This window comes from Thunnus thynnus, chromosome 2, assembly GCF_963924715.1.
Source record: "Thunnus thynnus chromosome 2, fThuThy2.1, whole genome shotgun sequence".
Taxonomy (NCBI): Eukaryota; Metazoa; Chordata; class Actinopteri; order Scombriformes; family Scombridae; genus Thunnus; species Thunnus thynnus.
In genome coordinates, this window is record NC_089518.1 from 1,680,489 (window position 1) to 1,688,574 (window position 8,086).

Here is an 8,086-nt window from a genome sequence, read left to right on the forward strand (position 1 = left end):
CCTGGAGTGCAGGCTTTGTGGGCCCACAGACTACATGTCATACACCAAACCCAATCTTAGCTTTCCCCGCTCTTTTACATATTTTGATGCTCTCTTGTAAATGTTGAGAGGTACCCGCCCGTCAGTCTTTCTCTTTTAGGACCTAGGCAATTCAAGGTAAACATATAAATATAATGAAATGTTTTGCTTGGGGTAGGTTGCAACATTTTTTCACATGTTGTTACAACTAACCCAGACTCTTGTAGCCATGAACTAGTTTACCTTACAGCTAACAACTAAAACATTAGCACTAACAACTTGCATGAAAGATATCTACACAGACACATAATTAACATGATTTAAATTTGATGAGTTTATCTACAAAATAAATGAAGTAAAAAAAAAAAACTTTCTTACTTCAAAATTAGTTTTTCTCTCTAAAATGGGCTGTTTCTGCCACAGGGCGCTACTTCCTCATATTTTGAACAAGTACTAAATTGAGCATGTGCAGAGTGACTCAGGTGATTTGTAACTTGTTCCTGATTGGAGAAATTGAAAGTGTTACAACTAACCCATGTTACAACCATACCTGGTCTCCCCTACTACGTCAAATCAAAATTAACCTAGCTATTACGTGAAAATAAAGATCTTTTATGTTTGGGGTCAAATTGCCCCCAGTAAACCTACAAGGTACTCTTATGGAAAAGACATGAAATCTGTGCTGGAAACCAAAATCAAACAGGGACATTTGTGCACAATCCTGTATTCCCTCTCTATCAATTCAATGTTCAATTCAAAGGGCTTTGTAGGCTTTATTTTCATGGGGAACATGCATTTACATTGTCAAAGTAAGTGTGAAATAAAAACGAATATAATTGTGATTTTGTTCTCTGCTAGTTTTGGTTTTATTCAAAAAATGCAGCTGCAGTTGCACCAATCTGCCACTGGAAGTCGCTGTCCGACCACTCTGAAGGGGGAAGTTCAGCGTGTAGCGTCTGAATCCAGAGAATTGAAAGAAAAGAGAAGCACACAGTTAATGTCAAAATGACAGAAACAACTAAAATAAAACCATAAACCAATTGATCATCTGTACACATGTGTTGTATTAGCAATCTGTGATAATAGGCGTCACTACTATGTTGAGGTAATTTAGCCAGAAACAGCTTGTTCTCTCATTGAGAAAACGCTGCTAAACCAAACAGTTTTAATTTTTAATACATTAGCAACAAACATTCATTACTCGTCTAATATGACTTAAAACATCCATTCAGTTTGGTCATTAGTCTATTCTGCCTACCGAGAGATTTGGCTACTCTGCGATTCACCAAAATAGCTTTACTTTGACTTTTACAACCAGTTAATCAGCGTTATTTACTACAATCATTTACTGAAACACTGCAGACAACTGCAGGGGAGCGAAGCAAGTCTGACAGCTGAAACTGTATTAAATTAATTGCAAATTATATCATTAATAAGCTGAATTGAGCAAAATCCCTTCTTCATAAATAACATATCTTGAGGTTAAACAAATAAATTGTGGAGGTGTCATTAAAGTGACTTTATCCGATAACACACTGCAATCTCTAAGTTAGTTAGTTTGTACTCAATAGTACAGCATCCATTTTAAACTCATTTGAACTCAGGATTCATTTACACAGATATTTTTTAAAAGTGCTTGCGTCACCTGCAACAATAAGATAAAAATCGTTAACGTTAAATAATTGGGGCCGCTTTGCATTTTCAAATCATTTTCTCCATATCGTTATACCTGTACTTGCTGGATTCTTTGACATGTTAAAGTTTAACAGACAACATTGAATAAAACCTTAAAAAAGCCAACAAACTTTTTAAAAGATCCTTAATCAATTGTATCTCACCGCTGTAAAGTCTTCCCACCTTCTCACCTTTTCTGCCACACATGCACAATGCAGATGTTCATGCAAAAACAACATGTAGAGGACAAACTTCCGCTGCTAAGGTCACGTGATTTCCTGCGAAGGCGGAGGTCCAAGATGTCTGCCTCTGTGTCCACCATTTTGTCTGCATCCAGGTCCCTCTTGATTGTGCGGAGGATTTTCTCACAAATGTCCTGAGCAGGTGGCATTATGAGTCAATTTAAACACTCCAGGAGGTTAAGCAGAGCAGAGCCGATTGAACAGCCACTGCCAGCCACTGTGGACAAGAAGACTTTATTTACATAGGACCCTTCTTAACAAAGAAAAAAATAACATTAAAAATAAAATTAAACACCAAGATCCTAAAACACAGAGGGATTTAAGAATTTTTTTGTAGATATTGAAGGTCTGATGATTTGATTGTGAATGTTGTTTAAGATGCTTTTTATCTTGGACTTTTTTTGTTGTTTGGAATTGTAGTGTATATGAATGAAATTTGTGCTGTATGTATTTGTATGAGTTTCAAAGTATAAATAATTGTATGCATGACACAATAATAAAAAAAATCATTCATTCAGGTAAAATAAAAAACTAGTTTATTAAAATTGCTTTTTTAGATGGAAGAAACCTCTAATTTGGTAAAGTATGTGAAGACCTAACTACACCTAAGGTTTGTAAATTTCATCATTAACAGATTTTTATCAGGAAGTTTAAAAAATAGAAAGAAAAATGGGAAACAGTTTGGACATTCTTTGGATACTACATATCACATTTCAAAATGGTGTCCAGAATGGTGAGTCTGCAGTGATATAACATGTCTTAATGTAATTTGTGCTGTAAACAAAAATTTTCTATTTCATTCAATTTTTGAAAACATTTCACCAAAATATTTGTCAATACACCCGAGAAAAGCAGAGGGCTACTGCACAAAACCTACATAGCTGGGATTAAACGGGGATTTTCCAGTTATCCTGGCTGAATTTAGCCATGCTGAAACCTGCTGAAACTGGGGTTGTCTTTATGCCACCACAGCAGAGTCTCAAGGCCTGACATTGAATTGTATCCAACTTCTTTAGTAATGTATTTGATGCAGACTGATAAATTATGTAGCCATAGTCTAGAACTGCCCTGATTAACCCTATATATACGGTCTTCAGAGAAAACCTACTTGCTCCTATGGCAAGCCATTTTTACATTCAATCGAACCACACTCCTATCTGCGAAGGCCCTATTGTATCTGAAGGAATTATTAGGGCCCAAGCACCGACAGTGCGAAGGCCCTATTGGAATTCAAGGAAGTAGTTTTATTAGGGCCTGAGCACTGGACGCCTTTCCTGTGGTGGCACAGTGAATTTCGATGTTTCCCCATGAACAAACAAAGTGTTATTACTTGACTCTGCATGATCAGATCTTTTCCAAATGTCCCATGCTTGATAAGGGTCCAGGTCTGAGGGCAAGTACAGGCTCATATTGAGTCATATTCATAGCACCACCTACTGGCAACAGGAAGTCTTAAGCGCCACTCTTTTGCTAACTACTCCTAGCAGGTTAGCAAAAAACACATAAAATTTGGTCAGCCAAGGTGTAAGACCTTGACGATGATAACTCCTGAAGCTTTTGAGCAGGGCTAGGACCCTATTGTTTCTCATGTGTTTGTTTGTTTGTCTCTTTCTTTCTTTCTTTCTTTCTTTCTTTCTGTCTTTATTATTGCGCCACTTAAACCCTAATTTTCACCCCCTAAACATGCTAAGAAACTCACCAAATTTGGCACACACATCAGGTCTGGTGAAAAATTTGATAAGATGTAAAATTAACCCCCAAAGTGCCAAAATGTGCTCTCTAGCGCCACCTATGTAACTAAAATGGCCACCACAGCCTGTGGGAATGTTGTAGAGAGATCAAACCAAAACTCAATTATTTATCTCATCAAGACCTACAAATCATAGATGACAGCCCTGACCTAAATCCAACAGGAAGTCCGCAATTAGCCTTTCAAAATAAGACTTTGCCCCAATTTTGGCCCTCGAACAAACGCTATCTCCTCCAAGGGCGTTAATGGTATCAACTTCAAACTTTAATAGATGTCTTATGACACTATGCTAAAAAAAAGTTGTTAAAAACTTTGTAATAACTTAAACGGTTTGGATTTTATAAGTCCTCAAAGTTGCAGTGCCACATCACTCTTACAATGTAAAACAATGGGGAGGCATGAACTTTGTGTCAAACAGAGGCGCCTGACGTCTAAACTATAAGTCTGACCACTTTCAAACCTGTATCAATGGATTTGCCATGAAATTTCCTACTAAAATATAATTTTTAATGTAAGATTTGGCCAAAGTCACGGGGAGACTTATGAGAAGATTTCACAAGAAGTGTACTCTAAAATCCTCCTCTCCACCTGCTCCTAATGATGTCACTCCCTCAGTGCTGTGAAACATTCTGCAAAACACACTCATTATAAAATCACAGGAAGAGCAAGAAAAGACTTTAAAAGTCAAACTCTGATATCTCTAAATCAGTAAAAGATAGAAAAAACATGTACATTCAAGATTTGTAGGTCAAAGTCTCGTGACTCATTTAAAGTTCAAAGTCTGTGTCTCAAACTATGTGGAAGCAGTAAATGTTCAAAAAGGTGTGGGTTCGCTCATACTCTCAATTCAAATATATGACTATTTTTCTGTTTCCAGCTGCAGTTACTTATTGTCTCTACACACCTGTCAATCAAACTTTGAAAAAATAAAGGCACACCACACTTGTAAGAAATATCCCTCATTTTTAAAATGCAAAATGATTTGATTTTTGATTTTTTGATTTTGATTTTGGAACAAAGATTCTTTGATGTGCATGAAATACAGTGAGTTCCTTGCTCTTATCATTATCGACACAATACATATTTTTTCAAATTTTTTTGCCTAGCTGGAAGTCGGCCATTTTTGATTTTGTGCTTCAATTTTCTTTGTACCTATGTTCGAATTAGTAAGTATTGTGATTAGTATCATAATCAGGCTTGGGCATGGCACATCAGCTTTATAGCGCCCCCTAACTACTTTTAGCATTTTTGAGGTGCTAGGTGTGCTCGAAAACTCACATAACTTTGCGCATGTACCAAAAGTGGTGTGACTTGATATCGGATATGGGTCTTGGGCATGGGTGTGGCAAAATGGCTCAAGGCGCCCCCTAGAAAATTTCAAAGTCAAAGCCCCCAGCTTTAATTTTGACGTAGATTTATGAAATTTGGTTGGCAGACGTACCATCAGACTTAAAAAGACCTCTTGGAGCCACACCCTAAGTCCAACAGGAAGTCAGCCATTTTGAATAAACTGCATTTTTTCGCAAAGTGAAGCCATTGTCAGGCGTTGTATTTTAACAAACTCCTCCTAGAGATTTAATCCGAGCAACTTCAAATTTGGTAGGTTACAATTTAAGGCATTTGCAATGCTAAATTGGGAAGCTTTTTATATTTCATAGAACACCCTTAGCATGGTGTGCTGGGGAATTTTGTCCAAAACATGTTGGGGGCATTAAACAGGAAGTTGTTGTAACTCCATTTTACATTGTCCAATGTGCCCCAAATTTCCCATGTTTGATAATAGTCCAGGCATGAACACACCTACATGTCAATATTGACTCATAGTCATAGCACCACCTACTGGCAAAGGGAAATCAGCCGTATGTGAAAAACATGATCATTAACATGAAATTTAAATGGTGTTGTCTACACATGATATACAGAGTTACGTATGTTTAGTGGTTGTTGTCTAGCGCCACACAGTGGACACAGGAGGTGAGAGTTTTTTCCTACATGCAATTTCCATTATTCATGAAAATATGTATCCACGTCAGTTGCCCTCTGTTAAATGTATTGCTGCAATTATATTTCACTTATGTAGTATTGCCTACATTCAACAGGAATTGAGGCCTAAATGACACATAGGCCCTGTTTACACCAGGCATTATCATGCGTCTCGGGCCGATCACAAGTGGACAGCTCTAAGTACAGGTGTGAACGCACCAAAGAAACATTGAGGACGCACTGAGACCACATGCAAAGGTGGTCTGGGCCGCATGTAGCCACATCCTTTTAGCAGTATTAAACGCAATGTGTCCTGGGCCAAAAGGACCGCCTACTCAGCTAACGTCCTAAATTTTCAAGCAGACGAGGTACAAGAAGTGCATTGCTGCTTCCTGGTCTGTGAACCCTCCGTCCAAAGCTGTGTTCAAATTTGATAACAGGATAAAGACATGCATTATTCTGTTTTTCCATTTTTCATGTGAATTAAAAAATGTAATCCACTTCTCGTTTTTTTCCTGCTTTTCCCGTTCCACTAACCCGTTTCCCTCATCTAATTGACGTCTGGAATAGAAATGAAACCATTCATTTTTCGCTTGTCTGTCTAAAAAATATTTCAGAAGCTAAACGTTGCTGGATAATTTCCTCTGTCCTGTTAAATTGATAACTACAGTTTTTTAGTTTTGCTGCGCTGCTCGACAAAATGAGCTCAGGATTTATCAGGAGGACGGCTGCCTTACTTTAAACAGTTTCACTGTATGAACCTGGACTGTGTGTGTAACAGCTGACCTACTGTATGTGTAGACGAACACAGGACATTAATTAACATTAGATCCTGACCGATGCTGTCAGTGTGTCGGAGATTTAAATAATCAATGAAGTTATGCTGCTGTGCCTTGTGCGTAGGCTAAATGCGCACAGCGTCTCTCAATGGGGAGATGCAGCTTTGGGGAGATTGTTGCATATAACTCCATATCCTCCCGCCAGTTAAAAACAACAACAAATTTGGTCTTTGCAAAAGGAAATGATGTCCATGTTTATTTTCATATAGAGTGGAGAAGTGAGATCTGATCACAAGTGGTCACTCACGACACGTGGAGACGCATGTTAATGCCAGGTGTAAACAGACTAATGCATTGTATCATGCATTGCATTTGTTTATCCTGTTGTCAAACAAGTTTAACAGATGAAGGCATATGGCACATTTCATTCCTGTTAAAAAGACGGACAGTGCGTGAGTCCAGTTAGCAATGATCCTTGAGCAGGTACCCACCTTTTCCAATGTAAGTTAATGCCGTTGTGTTTTCTGTTTTGTGGTTGTGGTTTCTGTTTTGCCGTTGTGATTTCTGATTTGTTGTCATGTTTTCTCTTTTGTTAATTTGAATCGCAATTTGTTGTGTTTTATTTGTGTTTTGTGAATTGTTGTTATGATTCCCTATATATCTCGGGTATATATATTTCGCTGTTTTGTGAGTTATGTTTTCCTATTTCCTGTTGATTTGTGATTTGCTGTTGTGATTTCCTATAGACCTATGCCATTGTGTTTTTTGATTTGTTATTGTATTTTCCTATTTGCTGTTGTGATTTGCACTTCACGGCCACGACAGATTTACAACAATTTCAGGCAGTTGAGAGTTGAGAGTATGAGAGAAATAAGTTTGTTTTATAATTTCCAACTTTTTCATGGGGAGTGATGTACATATCTTTCAAGCCCCGTTTTTGTGCATACGCAAGTTATAAATGAGGCCCCCGATGACTAACAGACGTGTTAAATCACCACAAAAGAAATTCCACTCAACTGAATGGGGGTAGGAGATAGGGAGAAATGTCCATTACATATATATATATATATATATATATATATATATATATATATATATATATATATATATATATATATATATATATATATATATATATATATATATATATATATAGAGCTATTTGTATCGCAATAAACGTGGCATCTTATACTATATCATGTAAACAGAAATGTTTATATTGAAGTAAATGCCTATTTGATCCTTGGTGTCCTTTTATATTTTTGCCATTGCTATTGTATTACCGGGTCTTTTGTAATGCTCTACTGTGCAATTATAGGATTGAGTTGAGCCTATTTGTGTATTTGATGATGACGAGGGTTTGGCTACATCTATTAAAGAGGCTAAATAGCGTCAATATACAAGTGCCGCAATGAATAAGATAAAATGGTGCGTGATGAAAGGGCTTTGGTATAATAGTGTGACTGTATTTAGTTAATGAAATTACCTGATGGCATTAAACCGAACTTAAAGTTACTTGCAGCCTGTCTGTGCCGGGTATTCAGGTTATCTCGGCCTCTACCTGCTGGATAAGGTCGGTACCACATACACCACGCGGCGCCATATTAGATAGACATTATATTGCTGCGGACAGAGTCAAG

The 8,086-nt window shown here is 37.3% G+C and overlaps 1 long non-coding RNA gene across 1 annotated transcript; it reads right to left on the reverse strand.

Annotated features, from left to right (window-relative positions):
• Positions 1 to 797: 797 nt before the first annotated feature.
• On the reverse strand, positions 798 to 8,023 carry LOC137189984 (uncharacterized). Its single transcript, XR_010929830.1, has 3 exons — positions 7,933 to 8,023; positions 1,884 to 2,151; positions 798 to 974 (listed from the first exon to the last, which is right to left on the reverse strand). It is a non-coding gene; the product is annotated as an uncharacterized lncRNA (long non-coding RNA).
• Positions 8,024 to 8,086: the final 63 nt, after the last annotated feature.